Below are 18846 nucleotides of genomic sequence, written 5' to 3'. Positions count from 1 at the left end.
GCAAAAAAAAAAAAGGCCGGAGCGGCCAAAGCCGCAATATCGGGACAAATGGCATTGTGATGCAGGACAAAGACCTAAAAGTCGGGACAGTCCCAATTTTATCGGGACATCTGGTCACCCTAAATGCAATTGTGACGTTCCCAATTATATCCTGTTCTACAGATAACCTTTAAGACTATTAGAGGAACAAATAGTCAAAAGTAAATATCTGTGCAAAATGTACCTATGGCTAAAATGGCAGTAAGGCAGCAGCTTGGGCTGGCTGCCTGAGTACAAACCTGCCTGGAACCCCTGGACTAGCCCAAGCTGCTGCCTGTGCTACCCCCAGTGACACTACTCAAGTAGAACTAGCATTTGTCTGTCTGTCTGCCTCAGCTGGGAAGTATGCTCCCAGGTGCAATGTGGATGTACCCTGTGGGAATGTATGTTTCCATTCTGTGATAGTCATTGCTCATTACAGTATTAATGATGCTGATGATAATGCTTCTGGTGAACTGTGCAATCCAAAGTAGAACACTCTGCTTCTAGTGGTTCTTTTTTGTGCTGGCTTTTTGACTATTCCTTGGGAAACTTTGTCAGATAGGTGTCTCCCCCTCTTTCTTAATGCTGAGAGGCCTTGAGGAATCCTGTTCTCTCTGAGATGCTGATGGCTGTGGACTGTCACACCATGAGCCCAGCACATACTGAGTGGAATCCTTCCACTGAACATGGCTCAGTTGCAATAGGAATCCTGATCATTGAGTTGGCATTGTAGTCTATTCATGGTCAGTCCTGGAGGTACTCTGTTTGATATATACTTGCCATTGAAGTGCAGAACTCTAAAACTGCGATGGATTTAGTTGTGAGACTGAAAAACAACCCCAAAAAACCCAAAATCACATAATTAGGAATTGGTTGGCACCAAAAAAATCTGGTTGCCAAATGTAACGGGTGTGTAGCTTAACTTTTCTCACTGCCAGTTTCTGCCGTTTTACCTTCATGTGTTTTTCCCGACTTGTGTACTCTCTCTGCAAATAATGGCTGTCACCTTATGTGACGTTATTGACTTGAACTGGGACCATATAGAACATTGTTGCAACCAAGGTCCTGTAGTGGCACCAAATCTTGTATAAAGTGGGTCAAATGAGGTGTCTAAGACAAGGTTATGGTTTGCTGGTTATGATTATACTGTCTATATGCGTGTCATTTTTGTAGTTAAAGTTATGAATATTGGTTCTATACTGTGTGTATTTCAAACTTGTGCTATGCCTCTAGGGAACACTCCAGACAAATTGGTGTCAGCTCTGCCTAGCCTGCTTGACGGCCCATTAAGGACCATCAGCTATACAATTGACCTATTGAGAGAAGGCAGACACGCCTTGCGACTCAGCAAAGTATGCAGGGACATGCCTATGGACAGAACTCTGAGGTTTTTCCATGCCATGTGATGGACAGCTTGTCTTTGGAACAAAGAAAGAAAGACCACATGGCAAGAGAATATAAAAAGTTGCTGCAGCTCCTCCATCTGGTCTTCAATCCTGCTTCATACCTCTGGAGGAATTTTGCTACACTGAAGCTTTGAACCAAGGACCGAAATACCCATCCCAGCTGTGCATGTCTTCCAGAGACTTGATTTGAACCTGCAGTTTATTCTCACTGCTGCTATCCTGAACCAAGAACTCTGCCATTACTGTATGTAATTGATTCCATCTCTCATCTATATCTTTTTCCTTTTATGAATAAACCTTTAGATTTTAGATTCTAAAGGACTGGCAACAGTGTGATTTATGGGTAAGATCTGATTTGTATATTATTGACCTGGGTCTGAGGCTTGGTCATTTGGGATCGAGAGAAGCTCTTTTCTTTTAGTGAGATATTGGTTTTCATAACCATTTGTCCCCATAACTAGTGGCACTGATGGTGATACTGGGAAACTGGAGTGCCTAAGGGAATTGCTTGTGTGACTTATGGTTAGCTGGTGGGGTGAGACCAACGTCCTCTCTGTCTGGCTGGTTTGGTTTGCCTTGGTGTGCACAGAAACCCTAGCCTTGGGCTGTAACTGCCCTGCTTTAAGCAGTTTATCCTGAATTGGTGCACTCAGTTGGGTCCCACCAGAACCAGCATCGTTACACCTTAACTCTGCCAAGGCTGTCTTGTTACCTTTCTATGGATTGCTTGGTGGGTGGTGTGGGAAATGCTGAGTATCAGATGTTTTAGAAATGTGTGCCAAGTAATGGAAAATAACAGTACAAGAGGCGGGGCTGCGGGTGGCAAGTTGAAGGACAAGGCCAGAAGATTTTGGCTGGACTGAGGACTAAATTTTGGCTGAACTAAGGACTAATGAGATAAGCAGCACCTGAGAGTCTTTACCACCACAAGATAATGGAACCCAAAGATAAGAATGATGAGAACATTGGGTGATAAACAACAGAAAAGGAATAAACAAGTGCTGTATATATATGGCTGTGGGAAGGGAAATAAAGTGCTTTTTACCAGCAACTGTGTCAGTTGTCCTGTAAGCCAGCCTGCTAGCAGCAACAAATGGTGACCCCGACGTGATAGAATTCTGTGAATTTGATACCACGGACAGAGGAAGAAATAGCCGGGACCGCCGCTGCCGGTGTCCTCCGTTCGGGTGAGGAACCGGGACGCCCAACTGAGGCTGGGGGAGCTCCCACTGAAAGGTGAGCGGCGGGGAATATCTCTCATAATGGGAGCGGCAGCATCAGCAGATGAGCAGGCCGTGTTTAAGGTCTTAAGCAATCTGCTTAATAACCAGGGAGAAAAATTTTCCCCAGAAGCTCTGCAAAAATTGCTTTGGTGGGGAAAGCGACGGGGTTTCCTGGTTAATGCAAAGAGTGTGTTTGACTCCTCGGTGTGGAAAACAGTGGGGGAAGACCTGTGGGACTTTGTGGGGGTCGGAAATAAAGAAGCTGCTGCCTTGAGCCCTATCTGGCGGACTGTTCATCGAGCCGTTACCACCGCAGCGGCTCAGGCAGGGGCGCGTATTGCCTTACGCGAGGCATTAGAATCATCAGCGAAAGGGGCCTTCACGGTAGGAGCGAAAGATTTTTTTGGTAAAACAACGCCTATGATTCCTTTGGCGCCGTTGGACCCCAGTGAGGTACCGTTGCCCTTGAAAGATGACGACTCAGATCGGGGCGAACCGATGGCCGTGGATCAGCCTGTGTCGGGGGAATTGTCATCGGGCAATCCAGAGAACCCATTACAAGGGGGGTCAGGATTGCCGCCCGCGGTTGTGCCATCAGCCCCTCCCCGACAAGTTCGGATTACTGACTTGCCTAAAACTGGAGAGTTTGATAACTTGACGCAGGACCAGATAATTCGGTGGTTATATAAGGAAGGTATTGCAGCTCAACAGATGATGGATGAGCTGGATATAAAGGAAAACAGACCACAAGGATCGTCACGATCGCATCTGCTACAACAGCTTCAAGAGCACGGCATACCTGACCCCTCACGTTTGCCCCATATTTGTAGGTTGTGTGGGTATTATGATTGTACGGAGCACCTCACTCCCGGGGGAGAGTTGCGACCGACAGCAGAGGAAGAATATCGCAAAATTTATGCCCCCGCTCCGCAACCGGCTCAACAAAAAGTGAAACCTCTGCCACCTACGTGTTCTTCAGTTGGACGAGGGCAAGAAGAACGGGGGACGGGGGTGATTTGGAGGGATGGGGGGGGAGGAGCGGGATCTCCTGACCCAATTAAGCGCTGGCATGGATTGATAAAGGATGCTATAATTGAAGGGGAATTTTTGGATGCCATGCCGGCTACTTTCCCGGTATTGGTATCAAGGGAGGGGGTTAAATCTTGGGTGCCGTTAGACTGGAAATTGATGAGGGAGGCTCAGAAAGCTATTGTGGCGTACGGCTTGAAAAATCCATATGTACAAGCGTTATTAGAACAAATATTCTCGGGGCAAGCGATGTGTCCCTTTGACGCCCAGAAATTTGCAGATATGTTGTTAACACCCACACAGAGATTATTATGGAAGGATTCATGGAGAAAGAAGGCTGAGCACGCGGCAGTGCTTAATTTAGATAGACCCCAGGACGACCCTCTCCATGTAGCAAGTATAGACATGTTGTTGGGACAGGGGCGATTTGAAGAGCCTCAGCTACAGGCGCGATTGGTACCCCAAATATTACAACAGTCTCAGCTTCTAGCATTGGAGGCATTCAAAGAGCTCCCTGATTTGGGCACCCCTTCACCTCCCTATTTAAAAGTCACGCAGGGAGTGGGCGAATCTTTTGCCCTCTTTTTGGACCGCCTAAGGACGGCATTGGATAGGGCCCCTAATTTAACACCAGACGCCAGATCAGCATTGGGGGTAGATTTAGCCCTTCAAAATGCTAACCCCACGTGTAAGAAGATTTTGGTGACTTTACCAAAATCGGCCTCCGTAGTCAACATGATTGAAGCCTGCACTCGTGCTCCTTTGGTGGAGGAGGAGGATAAGGCAAAGATTCATGCACGCGCCTTGGCGGTAGCCTTGAATACCTCCAAGTCGAATTGGCGTAGAGGAAAGGGGGGGGGGCGTGTTATCAGTGTGGAAAGATGGGTCATTTAAAACAGGATTGCCCCAAGAAAAGAGGTCAGCCACAAAACAATGCACTTCCCTCCCCATTTCCCGGGACATGTAATCGATGTGAAAAATTCGGTCATAAAGCTACTGAGTGTCACTCCCGGTTTAAAAAAGATGGGACCCCTTTATCGGGGTTGGGAAATGCCTTGCGGAGCGCCAGCCGGCAGGGCGTGAGGACAAACAATACGCCGGCTGCTTGGACAGCCTCCGCGGGGCAACTTCCGGCAGTGCCGGAGTTGATTTGGCCACCGCCGCTGACGTCTCCCTAGAGAATGATAGGGTGACGCTCGTTCCATCGGTGGCATCTGGACCGTTGGGGCATGGATTAAGCGCATTGTTAATAGGTAGATCATCCGCCTCCTTACAGGGGCTTTTTGTGCTTCCAGGGCTAATTGATGCTGATTATAGAGGGAACATTGGGATTATGGTACGAGCTATATGCCCGCCTATTACAATAATGGCCGGAACCAAAATTGCACAATTAATACCCTTTCGTGCGAATGTTCCTGTGAAGTCACCCCAGATAAGAGGAACTGGAGGCTTCGGGTCGTCCAGTCAGGTAGACCCCACACCACTAACAACGGCATTTGTTTTGTCAGTGGGACAAGATCGTCCCACTAGATTAGTTCAATTTAAGGGCCCAGATGGTGATTCTTTCGAGCATCAGGTCCTTATCGATACTGGGGCAGATGTGACAGTGTTGCCCCTGCAGGGTTGGCCGGTGACATGGCCACTTCGACCGGTAACCACAGCTCTTCAGGGCATTGGCGAACAGCGTGAGCCCATGCTGAGTGAATTTTTTATTGATATTACTGATGTAATCGATAATAAGTTAAGGGGGTCAGTCCGCCCTTACCTTGTCGATACAACTATTTGGCTGTTGGGGAGGGATTGCTTGAGTCAATGGGGGGTAGTGATCAGCTCCCCTCCTTTCTAGTAGCGGCCACTGAGGAGCGGCCAACCCTGGCATTGGAATGGAAATCCGATGAGCCAATTTGGGTTGCTCAGTGGTCGCTGACAACAGAAAAACTTGCCGCATTAACAGAACTAGTAGAGGAGCAAGTACGTCTTGACCATCTAGAACCCTCGGTTAGTCCATGGAATACACCTGTATTTACTATCCTAAAGAAATCAGGAAAATAGCGCTTGCTCCAAGATTTGCGTGCCATTAATGCTATTATGGTCGACATGGGTGCTTTACAGCCCGGTTTACCTGCCCCATCCATGCTCCCATCGGGGTGGCCATTACTAATCATTGACCTGAAGGATTATTTTACTGTTCCATTACACCCGAGAGACAGAGAGCGCTTTGCTTTCTCTATTCCGATGGTAAATCGTGAAGCACCTTCCGTACGGTATCAGTGGAAGGTTTTGCCCCAAGGAATGAAAAATTCCCCTACCATCTGCCAGCTCTTCGTTGCATGGGCAATACGCCCAATCTAAGTGAAATATCCCCAATGGAAAATATATCATTACATGGATGATCTTTTATTTGCGGCACCCGTAGCTTTTGAACCCATGATTATAACACAGATCACCTCCACGTTAGCAGAAGCTGGTCTGTTTGTGGCCCCAGAAAAGGTTCAGACTAAAGCCCCTTTTTTGTATTTGGGACTTCGGATCACTGACTGCACCGTACGCCCCCAGCAGTTGAAAATCTCTCCGCATGTGCACACACTGTATGATGCACAGAAACTGCTAGGTGAACTGCAATGGCTTCGCCCCCTTTGTGGCATCACAAATCAGGATATAATTCCTCTTCTTCCTTTATTAGAAGGGGGGAGAGCCCCTGGAGATAAACGACAACTGTCGGTACTACAGAAGCAAGCATTACAACGAATAGGACAGAAGGTGGGGGAGGGTTATTCCGGGAGATATCGGGAAAACTTACCCTTCGTGGTAGCGGTCTTTAGCCTAGATGCAGTATTGGAAGCGCTATTATTTCAGTGGGATACAAGGGATAAAGACCCCCTAGTCGGTTTGGAATGGATATTTCCACCGTGTAAAAATGTGCATACGGTAACGTCCAGAATTGAAGCAATAGCCATGCTAATAGTGCAAGCGCGGAAAAGAGTAACTGTAATGACAGGAATTGATCCGCATCAGATTTTGTTGCCATTTTCAAAAACGATGATTACACATCTGTTGCTGTATAACACTGTGTTTGCTGTTGCCCTAGCAAATTATCAGGGACAATTGAGTTGTCATTACCCTCCCCACCGCCTGTTTTCTTCCCCGTTGCAGTTGGAAAAACACCTTATGAGACAGGAGAATCCAGTGACAGGAATAACAGTATTTACTGATGCGGCTGGGCGAACAGGGAGAGCAGGGATAGTCTGGTGGGATGGACATACTTGGGCCCATAAGAAGGTTATTAGCGAGGGGTCGGTACAGATATTAGAACTCCTAGCTATACTTTTGGCATTTGATCACTGGAACCAAGAATCGCTCAACGTGATGAGCGATTCTAAATATGCCGTGGGGTTAGTAAACAGGTTGGAGAGAGCTATGCTAGGAAAGGTTCATAATCCAGCATTGCAACAGATACTCTTGCGCCTTTGGCATCGACTCAATGAAAGAAAGTATCCATACTTTGTAGGCCATATAAGGAGCCATACTGGCCTGCCTGGATACTTAAGCACGATCAGGCGGATGCACTGGTGGGATCTGTGGTAGTACCCAATCGGTTTGAGCAAGCTCGCCTGTCTCATGGATTTTTCCTTCAATCAGCGAAAGCCCTAGCGCGACAATTCTCTCTACCTATATCCCAGACCCGAAGTATTGTAGCCTCTTGCTCAGAATGTAATAGGTTGACACCCACCTTTCCCGCCGGGGTTAATCCCCGAGGTCTAGAGGCTTTAATATTATGGCAGTCAGATGTCACCCAATATAACCAATTCGGAAAGCAGAAATACATCCATGTGTCAGTAGACATCTTCTCTGGAGTTATCTGGGCTACACTCCACGTGTCCACGGGCAGTAAGGAAGTGATAAAACATTGGCAGGCATGTTTTGCTGCATTAGGGGTGCCCCGATCGATAAAAACAGATAATGGAGCTGGGTATGTGGCCAGGCGCACCGCAACCTTTTTGCAAATGTGGGGGATAATACACAAAACAGGAGTGCCAGGCAATTCGACAGGCCAGGCCATTATTGAACGATCTCATGGTACTTTGAAAGGAATGTTGGATAAGCAGGCACAAACTGGACAGGATGCAGTAGTTCAGACACCAGCTGGGCGATTAGCTAAAGCGGTATATGTCCTTAATTGGTTGCAACCTAGTAGTGCTGATAACAATCATGTTCCAATGCAAAGACATCTAGGAAGTATTGGGATAGAACATGAGCAGAAGAAACCTAAGGTGAAATGGTTTGATTATGCCTCTCAACAATGGAAGGGGCCAGCACAATTGCTAACCTGGGGACGGGGTTATGCTTGTGTCTCCCTTGATGAAGGTCCTCGGTGGATACCTGCTAAGTGGGTGCGGCCATGGCTACAGCAACCTCGCTCGCCCTTGAACCCGGCGCCTGGAGAACAAGGTCCCACGCTTGGAGGGGAAGCATCAGAGGAGGTTGTGCTTGTGGCCATATCCTGTTTATTTCCAGAATGAGGATGTGGGTTATCGATATTGTTATAGTGTTATTGCTTGGGTTACAGGGGGGACTCCTTGTACCCCTACGCGTGCGAATGACGTATAACCTATGGGAACGTCTAGCATTGATAGCCAATGTCACACACTTTTGTTTGTCTGATTCTGTGGCAGCCGGGGAACTACTGGGCACTTGTCTTGTGCCCATATGTCATCATCCCGAAGAAATTGGCAGTCACACCATGCTTGCAGCTTATGCCAATTTGTCTTCACAGTATTCGAATATGGCAAATTGGGGCCCTGCCAATTACTCCTTGCCCCCTGGGGCCCTATCTTTACATACCCCGTACCCAGCCGGGGCAGATAATGTAACGTGTGCGCGAGTGGTTAATTGCACACGCGGAAAAGTACCCATGGGCTGCCAAACCGTAAGTGCCCCCCTTTTTGAATTGTACTAATGCGGTTAATGTTTCTTTTAATTATGGACATATTATTTTGCCGTCTGGTTGGTTTTTTACCTGCGGCGCACGAACCTTTAGTTATATTCCTGCTAATCTAAGTCATAATACCTTGTGCTGTTTTAGCCGAATGACCCTTTTGTTGCCCGGAAAGAATCAGCAGTGAAATCGGCGAAGCACGGCCCTGCAAAATACGTGTTCCGCCGATGTTACCTTATATAGTCACTCAGAATATTTGGCTTTGCTGAATGCCGTTGCAGGCATTCCTGGCTTTGCAACTTATTATACGGTGCAAACTTTGAATGCATTAGCTTGTTTTGCTGTTAAAGTGCTTAATGCTACATCACAGGCAATTGCTCTTTTAAGTATGGAACAACAGGAATTAAGAGATGCCATTTTAGATAATCGAGCTGCGATTGATTTTCTATTGCTTAAGCATCCCTGGTGTTGCTATTATGGAAAATGCTTTTAATTTAGAGAAATTAGTGTGTTTAATCTAATTTTTGAAATATTAACTGAGTTATTAATCGATGTAGATAGCATTTGCTATGCAGTTTTATATAATAGTGCTGCAAGTGAATTTTTGTTATTAGCACATGGACACGGATGTGAAGATTTTGAGGGTATGTGTTGTGTTAATTTGTCAGATCATTCTCACTCTGTTCATGAATTATTTGCAAAATTAGAACACAATATGGATAACATCATTACAGCACACTCTTTTATTAATTGGTATCTGTATTGGTATAATTTGTTTGTGTGGTCCATATATAGTTCAATGTATGCGTTGGGGAATGTCACGGATGATTCAAGCTGCTTTTAAACAAAAAGGAGGAGATGTGGGAAATGCTGAGTATCAGATGTTTTAGAAATGTGTGCCAAGTAATGGAAAATAACAGTACAAGAGGCGGGGCTGCGGGTGGCAAGTTGAAGGACAAGGCCAGAAGATTTTGGCTGGACTGAGGACTAAACTTTGGCTGAACTAAGGACTAATGAGATAAGCAGCACCTGAGAGTCTTTACCACCACAAGATAATGGAACCCAAAGATAAGAATGATGAGAACATTGGGTGATAAACAACAGAAAAGGAATAAACAAGTGCTGTATATATATGGCTGTGGGAAGGGAAATAAAGTGCTTTTTACCAGCAACTGTGTCAGTTGTCCTGTAAGCCAGCCTGCTAGCAGCAGGGTGGTAAGAGAGGAATCCCTCCTCCAGGAAGTATAGTCTGTAACCTCCTTGATACACAGAGCTCATATGGATGCTAGAAGGAAGATGTCTGCCTCCAGTTCAAAGTTACTCCCATTTGGTAGGATTTTCCTACTTCCCGCAGTGTGGGTTTTAAGGAAACCTTACCTGTAGCTCCCTGGGCTTTGAATATTCAGTGTGAAAGTTTTCACCTTTGGTACATTTCATATTAATTGTTTTTTAAGAAAAAGATGGTTTTAAAAAAAATTCTAAAAACCACTTTACACACCTTTTAAAAAAAGCTGCACAAAGGTACATAATTCAATTAGCATTTTAATTAGACTTCTCAGAGTCTGACCAATGGAGAGAGAAGACTCCTGACAGAAGGAGCATGTGGAACTTTGGAAGATGGCTTCCTGCCTGTTTTTTTTTTAAATTCACAGTCAGGCTCGGTCTTTGCAAGTGGGAGCCATATTTTACCAGTGTGCCATTCATTGCCAGTTTTGGACATGCAGACAGAGAATAACCACCATGAATGACCTGAGAAAAAGTGTTGAAGGAAAAAGACTTAACATGTGATCTATTATTGTACTTTTGTTGCACAGACACAGACTGCTGAATTCTTCACTCTCTTCCTGTGGCTGAGTGAATTACAATTAAACAATCCCCAAATACCCTCAGCTAACATACTGCCATATTTTTTACATTAGGGTTTTTTAAAATGGTTAGAGCAGTAAGTCAGGATTTCTAGGTACCATCCTTAGCTCTGCTAATAACTATGTGTGATCCTCAGGGAAGTTGCTTGCTTACTTTCTGCTTGATGTATTCACCTGTCATCATCTTTGTATGGCAAAAGAAGTGATTAACAACGTTCAAATAGCCAAGTCCAGATAAGTGAGTAGCTTCAGAAGTGGCTTGGTGTAAGTCTGAGATACCACCAGCAAAAGATTGACACGGGCACTATTTTTTATAGTGTGGTCCATAGTTTGTGACTGGTGTCCACAGTTACATTGTCTCTCATCTTCCAGTGGTGTAAGAGATGACAGCATCTGCCATGCTATGTTCCACATTGAACAGTTTCAGATCATTGTTTCTGGCATAGATTGAAGCCTGAAAGTTCTTTTTTGGGTTGGCAATCAGATGTTGTTTGAGACATTAGTATTACCCAGAATTCTTTCCAGTGTGCCTCCAGAGTGAATTAGGACAGCAGTACTCAAGCTGTGGACTTGCTGGGACCTGGGGCTGAAGCCCAAGTTCCACCCTCACCTGGGGTGGCAGAGCTTGGGCTCCATGCCTCCCTTCCCCCTGGTGTCATGTAGTAACTTTATTGTCAGAAGCGGGTCCCGGTGCAATGAAGTTTGAGAATCCCTGAACTAGGACATTTTTAAGAGCTTTAGCCCAATGCCAAAAAGGCTTGCAAGATTTCATGCATGTCTTTGTAAAGTTCTGGAGGGCCTCATGGATTCGTAAGTTCAAGTTGGTCATGGTTCACTTGTACCTGTCTCTCCGGATACATGTCACTCCTTAACTTGGGTGCAGCCAGATGTACATGACAGAGTGGGCAACCATTGAACGGATGTTGATTTTAATGTTCCAGCTATAATTCTCTTTGTGGCATTAAGCTATACATCCAGAGATTTGGAATGTGAGCTGCCTGCCCAAACTGGTGTACTAAATTTAGTGATAGAGTATATCACTGCTACAGTGGCTGTTCAAAGTGTGTGTGCATTGGCACCCTATGTTGTGCCTATGAGTTTTTGAATGAGGCTAGTTGTTGCTTTTACCTTTTCACATTTTTTCCAGATGAGCTTTAAAAGACAAGCTTCTCTCTAGAGTTACACTTCAGATAGGGCTCATTTCAGATCTGTTGATGGTGAAAGATGACATTAAGTGGTTCGTTGGCAGCTTTGTTATTTAGGGGAAAAGCTATTACCAAGCTTTTGGAGGCATTGGGGCAGAGCTTCTAGTACTGAAAGTATTCCTATGTTATCTTGAGGTTGGTGGGGAGGATGTCACTGATAGCAGTGAGGTCTTAACATCTTGCAGTACAGACAATCAGCATAAATCATCGTATGCAAAATTGTGTCAGGTAAGACATTAATATAGGTATTGTATAGTGAAAGTGGGACAATGCAGATCCTTGAGGTAAACCACCACAGAGGGCATGTGCTTTGCTCATCTGCCCATTCAAAAGGACACTCTAGCAACATTTGCTCAACATTGTGGACAGGAGTCCCACAGTGCTATGGTATTTGATGACCCTTGGGCAATAGCTCATATTTCCATGCTGTGTCACAGGCAGTGGATAAATCAGTCAATGCTGTTTTGATTCTTACATTCTGCTGGAAGCCACCCTCAATATAAGTAGTAATGGTGAGGACCTGATTGCAGTAACTTTGTGCCAGTTCGAAACTGGCCTGTTCCTTTGGTAGAATGACTTCAAAGATGGGGTGAGATGGGCCAATAAACCCCTCTCCATTAACTTACAAGTGAACATGGGAATCTCTATTGCTGACATAAGAATCAGACAACAGACCATAACGAACATACTGGATTCCTCCAGGATAGACATCTTAAGACCATGCCTGATGTATGTGGTGAAGCCATACTTTGCATCATTCATGGTGGCAATGAGTTCATAGCCATTAATTTTATATTTTACAGCTTGCTTATAGTCTGCAGCATGAGTTTCTTGCAAAGCAACAACATTGGTGTCATTCTCCTTAAGAACTCTTGAAAGATAGTCATACACGTGACAGACCTTCTGCTTTAAGTTGGTACATACACAGCGCTTGACTTGTGTTCTTTGATGCTGTCCTGGACAAGGGCTCTTAACAGATTTCACATTGCTAATCCTAACAGTAGATTGATAAAGCAATGTCTGATAGCCTTTAATGATATTCGTTATGTTAATTAATAACATGTAACAAGGTTAATCAATAACATGTGAAGGTTGTCAAGTTGCTCCCTATTCACCAGTGAAATGGTATATAACCTACTTCACAAGTTTCAGAGTAGCAGCCATGTTAGTCTGTATTCGCAAAAAGAAAAGGAGTACTTGTGGCACCTTAGAGACTAACAAATTTCTCTACTTCACAAGGGTGGTGATGTTAATGAATGCCATGCATTTTGAGGCCATGAGTGGCAAGTGCTGTTTAAGTAGTCTGTCTTTGATGTAGTTGGCAGGAAGTCATTAGGTTCACCCACCCTTGCTCAGATAAATCCTGGGGAAGAACATGACTATGGCTAGAGGCTAAATGAAAAAGCAATTTATTCTGAGAGCTGGACCCAACCCCAACCCCCAGCTGTTTGAGAAATGTACAAAAACAGTGAGATGTTTTTCCAGTATTATTTGTTCATAATTAAATATGATGGTGGTGTTATCCCACATCTACAAACAGGAAAGAAGTCTGATTTAATTCAATGGGGGACTTTTATGCTTTTTTGGGGAAGGTTATGATGGGAAAGAGAGGAAGGGGAGAGCCAGCAGGAAATAAAAAGACTGAGGGAGATTTGGGATGTTTTTTAAGCTTTCCCTATTTTCTTTTCCACAAGAGAGTGTATTACATTTAGCTACATATATGGACCCTAGCTTTGAAAACAACGGGATCCTCATGCTTTAAAGAGAGATTTATTGGCTCTTTTGCAGACTTAATGTTCATGTTTTTTTCTTGTCACATTCACACAGAGTAATTCTGTTTTGCATCCAGATACACAGTCTGTTTTGCAAAGGGTGCACACAACAGGTGACACATCTACATCTCTCTCCTTTTGGATTATTGTGTCTGTGGGTTGGGACAACTGCTCTCATAAAAGCCACTTCCCTGTCTAGGAGGTAATGATATGTATTTGCAGTGTGAATGCTTGTGTATACATATTTGTACATTATTCGGGACATGTTGTCTTACCATGAATATTCTTGCAAAGAAGTATTAAAAAGGTTTGTATATATCATCCTAGCAAATTCAGGGTTTATTCAAAACAATATTTATGAATCCTCTTTGCAGTATTTGCCCAGCTCCTAATTATGTCCCTTCTTGCTGTGAATAGTGCCATTCATGACTGTTGACTCCAGGATCAGGAGCAGTTATCTTAGCTGATTTGGGACTCATCTATATTTAAAATGCTACAGCAGCACATTGACATAAAGATGCAGCAGCTAGATTGATGGAAGAATTCTTCCATTGACCTAGTGCTGTCTACACGGGAATTTAGATTGGTGTAACTAACGCTGCTCAGTAGTGTGGATTTTTCACTCCCCAAGGGATATAGTTATGTCACCCTAATTTTCTAGTGTAGATCAGGCCTTGGTTCCTCACTTTGCGCTCCCTTTTTTAAATTAAAGTGTCACCTGACAACAGTATACTGAACTGTGAAATGAACTCATCTCAGCTTTTGGGTAAATATCTTTCATATAAACAATCCAAGGTGCTTGGAAAAGGAACTGCTCTTTTGCTTTTAGAGGTTGTATTTCCACTTCTGCCTTTTAAGCGTGTTGATGGAACAGTATAGGGAAGTTTGCATTGTGGCTGCCTGCTTGGAACTAAGTCCATGGATAATGACAGAACTGCAGTCTAGGGCTGTCAGTCTTCCACCTTTCAACAGCACTAAATTTTCTACACGAAATTAAAAAGCCCTTCTTGCTCTCAGATCTGTGTTGGAAGTAAATAAACAGTGTGTGAGCTTGAGGGTATGAACACTCGCATAGTGGCATAAATGCTGTGCCTGCCTAGCAAAGTCAAGGTTTTACAAGTGAGGACAGCCAACAAAAAGTAATAATTAAGGAAAGAGAGCCCATTCTCCCCCAATGGTTGTGGAGATCTTTGAGGTAATTGCACTGCACAGCTTATGTTGCAATTTTCTAAACCACTTCATTATTCCCGGTTAAATGGTTTTTCAGCAGCTAAGAGAGAAATGAATCTGCCCCCATGAATTTAAAGCAGGCTCCTGTGTTTTAAACAGGAAGAATGAGCTAGAAGCCTGCAGTCAGCAGCAATGATGTCTTCTCTCTCTCATTCTTGAAATATGTGCATTTCACCTCTTACTCTGGCACTTTTTGTTTCAGATACAGATCCTGTGAATTTCATTCTGAAATGTAGATTTGCAGGGTATGTTTTAGTAAAATGCAAAGTATTTCCAATACTAAACTGGGTGTATGTGTTTAAAACAACAAATAAACCAAAAATAATGAAATAAATAAAAACCTATGCCCTTAAGTTTGTGCCTGTAGGGTGAGTTATACTGAGATTGCTTGCATTGATAGTGCTATACTAGTGGGAAATTAGAAGAAAAATCCTAAGTGCAGATAGGATTCACGAATGGCCACAACTTAGATTCATAGATACTAAGGTCAGAAGGGACCATTCTGATCATCTAGTCCGACCTCCTGCACAGCGCAGGCCACAGAATCTCACCCACCCACTCCTACAAAAAACCTCACCTATGTCTGAGCTACTGAAGTCCTTAAATCATGGTTTAAAGACTTCAAGGAGCAGAGAAGCCTCCCTCAAGTCACCCATGCCCCATGCTACAGAGGAAGGCGAAAAACCTCCAGGGCCTCTCCAATCTGCCCTGGAGGAAAATTCCTTAATGAACATTTAGGCAAATGTACCAATCAGTTAAAAGATAGGGCTTTGTGAGAGGAGCTATGCATAATGGAAGTAGAGAGGGAGTTGGTTTTCTTTACTATGTGATAAAGGATAGTTAAGCTGAAGGACAGGTTACCAAGGGAGATTGTGGAATCCCTGTTAGTTGAGGTTTCTAAGATCAGTTTAGGCAAATACCTGTCAGGAATGGTCTAGATATACTTATTCCTGCCTCAGCATGGGAGGATGGGTTATATGACCTCTTGAGGCACCTTCCAGATCTATATTTCTATTAAGATTAAGGCTGCAATTCTTTTACGAAGGTTGTAGAAGTCACTGATTCCGTGACTTCCGCAGCGGCTGGTGCAGCTGACTTCAGGCTTGGGCACCCTACGGCCAGCCGCACTGGCCATTGCCAGAGTGATCCAGGGCCAGCTGCCCTGGCAGTTGTGGATAGCAGTGGCCAGTATGGCTGGTCTTGGGGACCATGGAAGCAGCAGTCCTGGGGAGCGCCAGGGAATGTCTGAGCAGCAGTCCTGGGGCTAGCCGCACCAGCTGTTGCTCAGGCAGCCCTGGGCAGCTGGCTCCTGGGACCACCAGAACAGTGGCCGGTGTGGCTGGCTCTGGGGAGTGCCTGAACAGCGGTTCCTGGGCAGCTGGAGAAGCGGCCCTACGGGTGCACAGAGGCCATCCACAGAGTGCTCCCCAGTGGTAGGGGGACAGTCAACCCCCAGCACTGGAGCAGGGCCTCCCTTAGCAGCCTTCCTGCCCCCTGGAACAGCGGGGCCCCAGAAGTAGAGATTTAGTAAGGGGTATTTTTAGAAAAAGTCATGGGCAGGTCACTGGCCATGAATTTTTATCTGTTGCCTGATGACCTGTCCATGACTTTTACTAAAAATACCCATGATTAAATTTTAGCCTTATCTATGATATATTCTGACCTCAGGCTGCAAAATAATAAAATGTTTTAAAACCGCTGTCAAGCAAAATTAAAGCAAGCTACTTAATTCTTAAACTCTTGTAATAATAATTTTGTGTTGTTTTCAAGGAGCTTTTACATAAAGCCAATACTATCTCAAAATGTAATTTTAAACATTGCATAAAGATTATAACTTAAAGGATGCTAGATAGGTAGGAAATAATAAAATAAGATTCTGCTGGCAAAAATATAAAATAATCTGTTCAGGGAAAACAGTTGGTAACACAGAGATTTAGTGGGAAGGAAGATGTGTGAAAAGCAATAATGCTGAAAGAGCTAGGGGTGATAGTGGAAAGAAAGTAGATGTGCAGTGTTATATGGCTGCAAAACTAAAGCTGGTGTGTGTTTGATCTGCATTCATAGAAGCATCTCATAATTCAGAAGGAAGTTGGCCTAGACAAGCTACTGCAGAACATGCAGAAGGGATCAATCCTGAAAGGGACTAGACTAGATGACCTAATAACATAATAAATCCATTATTTTTCCCCAAGTTAAATTTTAGCCTCGTGCCATGGGTAGAACTTCATGGCCATGTTTTGTGTGTTATCAGTGCAGAAAATAATGGCTGATTACAGTTTTATCAGTTTTGTAGGAATATTTCTGAGGTAATGCCTTATCAAGCAAATTTAGTTAAGGGATGTGAAGGAAACCAGGAATTAGAGTAGTAAAGAACAAGTAGATAATTCAGAACTGTAAAATCCTGGCTTAACAACTAGTTGGGCAATGGGTGGGGCCATGACTTTTTTGTCCTGTAAGCAGTTCCCTACCACAGTGACATTGGCTTTTGACCCAGGCATATGCCAGAAAAACAGAATATATCATAAAATCAATGTATAAAGTACAATTTTGATAGAGCACATGCTTAACTTTACATGCTGGTGAGGAGTCTCATTGAAGTCAATGGGAATATACAGTGTGTGAAGTTCAGCAGGTGTGTAAGTCTTTGAAGGATCTGAGCCTATATGGAAGAAATGGAGAGGAATGTGATGGAAAATATTAATAGGCATTAAGGGGACCAAATTAAATAAACCTTCTGCTGGAAACAAAGTAACTCTGCTTTCTACAAGTGGTAACTCCAGCTTCATTAAGCTCCTGATCCAAAATTAATAAATCTATATCATGAGTATGACGGCGTGGACTAGGCCTGGAGACCTCCTGCTGGAGGCTTCAGGGTCCTGTCATGTCCATCCCAGGGATGGAGCAGTGGAGCTAAGTCCTCCGTGTGGCCTAGAGAGACTGCGAAGGGCAAGCCAATCAGAGAGGCTGCAGGGAGCAGCCAGTCAGTTCCTTCCTGGAGCCAGAGGAGTGCAGATGATTACTCTTGGGGGAATTCTGTGCCACTGCTCATGTGCAGAATTTATGTCTCCCACAGATTTCTTTGCTTCCCCACAGAAAAGTGACCTTCTGATGGGGAAGCAAAGGGAAGCCCCAAGAGCGGTCATAAGACCCCCCCAGAAGTATGTTTTGGGTGCCCAGGGCAGCTGGCAGAGAGGTAAATCACTGTGGGACAGGGGGTGGGACTGGGGAGGACCTGGTTGGTGGCTCCTATCCTGCGCCGGACTCAGCTGCTAGTCCCGGCTGGGCTGGGGAAGACGGGACTTCCTCTTCCCCTATGTGGCATCTGGGGTTGTCCGAACCACCCCCAGATTTCTTCCCCAGCTGTAGGGAGCTCTGCAAACTGCACTCCCCATGTGCTTCCTGCACCCATTGCTCCTCAGCTGCAGGGGGAGGGATCACTGTATGGGGCGCTGCTCCCCCATCCACCCAACCCCCGTGCATCCAGACCCCCTCGTACCCAGACCTTCCCGACAAGCCTCATGCCACCCCCACTCCCTTTGCATCTGGATTATCATGATGAGCCCTTCTGCACTCAGATCCCCTTCCTAACTGAGCCCTAACCATCTGCACCCGCGCATTTGAACCTCTCCCACTGAGCTCCCCACTCCCAGACCCCTCTATTGAGCTCTATCCCCACAACACTCAGACCCTCCTGCTGAGCCCCAGCCACCTTTCACCTGGACCCCCCTTCAGAGTCCTATTACCATGCACCCAGAACCCCCCAACAAGCCCCTGTGCACCCAGATCTCCCACTGAGCCACCTGCACCCAGATTTCCCCACACAGAACCCTCTCAACCCACACTTGAATCCTCCCACACTAAGCCCCTCCACGCTTGGATCCTACCATGCTGTGCCTGCTGCCCACACCTGGCATGGTGGGGCAGGGCCCTGGGATGTTTCTGGGGAAGGTCCAGTCCTTGCACTGTGTCCGGGTTTGGTGCAGCCTCACCGCTGAGTCCATGTCCCAGGTGGGGAGCTGCACAGTGATCTCCCACCTCTGTGCAGCCAGTGGCCTGTGCTCCCCACGGCCACGCTGAAACCTCCACATTTGACAAATAAAATTTGCAGAATTTTAAAATACTGTGCACAGAATTTTAAATTTTTTTTTGGCGCAGAGTG

The 18846-nt window shown here is 45.1% G+C and overlaps 1 protein-coding gene across 3 annotated transcripts in view; it reads left to right on the top strand.

Moving 5' to 3' along the window:
- Positions 1-18846, top strand: part of ABAT (4-aminobutyrate aminotransferase) — a 144315-nt gene that overhangs the window by 44203 nt on the left and 81266 nt on the right. Inside the window, exon 1 of one of the 3 annotated variants that reach the window (XM_038420040.2) lies at positions 8045-8160. The exons of the other annotated variants lie outside the window; for them this stretch is intronic. The gene's annotated coding sequence lies outside the window, so the exon portion shown is untranslated. Of the gene's footprint in view, positions 1-8044; positions 8161-18846 lie in introns of those variants that run through there. 3 annotated transcript variants of the gene reach the window in all.

Source organism: Dermochelys coriacea, chromosome 10 (assembly GCF_009764565.3).
Source record: "Dermochelys coriacea isolate rDerCor1 chromosome 10, rDerCor1.pri.v4, whole genome shotgun sequence".
In the NCBI taxonomy this organism is placed as follows: domain Eukaryota; kingdom Metazoa; phylum Chordata; order Testudines; family Dermochelyidae; genus Dermochelys; species Dermochelys coriacea.
Note: the sequence above shows the minus strand (reverse complement) of the source record. Positions and strands in the feature narration are given on the sequence as shown.